This window comes from Myotis davidii, unplaced genomic scaffold (assembly GCF_000327345.1).
Source record: "Myotis davidii unplaced genomic scaffold, ASM32734v1 scaffold440, whole genome shotgun sequence".
In the NCBI taxonomy this organism is placed as follows: Eukaryota; Metazoa; Chordata; class Mammalia; order Chiroptera; family Vespertilionidae; genus Myotis; species Myotis davidii.
Genome location: NW_006293698.1, coordinates 1187268 through 1188869, shown reverse-complemented (window position 1 = coordinate 1188869; position 1602 = coordinate 1187268).

Below are 1602 nucleotides of genomic sequence, written 5' to 3'. Positions count from 1 at the left end.
GAAGAAAAAGGAGAGATAGAAATACCAACATTGAGAATCATTGATAGACTGTCTCCTGCATGCTTCCTACTGGGAATTGAGCTGGCAACCGGTCCTGACCACGAATCAAACCATGACCGTGACATCCTGATTCATGGGTTAATGCTCAACCATTGAGCAACACTCGCCAGGCCCAACACTTAGCTTCATTGCTCTTTTCTCTTGTTTTTAATTTTTTAAATCTCTGTCTCATTAATTTCTTCTCTGAATTTCTCTATGTAGTTGTATGTTTTTCAGTTATCTTTTTATAATTGATTCCTACTTTCCTACTGTTGTAATCAGAAAAAATACTTGATATGATTTCAATCTTCTTGAATTTATTTAGACTTTTTTAATATGTGATCTATCCTGGGGATAGATTAGAATATATCAAAAGTCTGCAGAAGTGTAACTTCCATTGCTAATATTTCCATTTCCCGTTTCTCTCATAGAATTGTTCAGTTCTTACTATTATCACAAACATAATCCCTATGATTCTCATATTTATATTTAAAAGTCATTAGTTCTCACATTATTACACATTCTTCTCAGTAATGGTGGGATATATTGTTTTAACGGAATTATATTAGAAGCAATTGGGTCAAATGTTGTATTCACTGAAGGGTCTATGAATTGGAAAAGTCTGTGAATCACTTCATCAGGTAACTGAATTATAGCATATCTTAAGAAACAATTAAAATTCCATTGGTCTAAATGCTGAGGAGAATAATGTTGATAGAATTTTAATTTGGGAATAAGTCGACATGCAAAGTTTGAAATGTTTTCCAGTACTTTCTCAAATATAGAGTCAATCATGACTCCATTAAAAATATTTACGAAAACTGAATGAAAAATGTATAAAACATTCTTTAATCATGTCATATTTTTAAATATATTAAATGATTTTAATTTAATTGCTCAAATATTCAAATTGAAGAACAACCTATTTCACTAAAGATTCCTACCTGGAGGAAGACAGACATTGTTTTTCCTTGGTTCCTTTGTCCTGAAAGTGTATGAGTCATCCGACATAGTAAAAGCCTAATATGCTAAGTGTCTGGTCATCCAGTCGTCCATTCAACCAATCAAAGCATAATATGCTAATGATATCCTTAGACTCCTCAACCACTAGCTATTAAATGCACTGACCACCAGGGGCCAGTCAACCAGTTGCTATGAGGTGCACTGAACACCATGGGGAAGATGCTCCAACCAGTAGGTTAGCTTGCTGCTGGGGTCCAGCCAATCTGGGACTGAGCAAGACAGGCCGGACATGCCCTGGAGCCCTCCTGTGGTCCCACCCCTGCTGGCCAACCTCCCGTGTCCCTCCTCGGCCCCAATCATGCACTGGTGGGGTCCCTTGGCCTAGCCTGTGCCCTCTCACAATCTGGGACCCCTTGGGGGATGTTGGAGAGCTGGTTTTGGCCCGATCCCGCAGGCCAGGTTGAGAGACCCCACTGGTGCACAAATTCATGCACTGGGACTCTAGTAAGAGTATAAAAGACATCATTGCATAAAAATGTTTACAGTCCAACACTCCAGATAAAAGGGACTCTGTATCCGCTATCAACAAAATTTTACCTT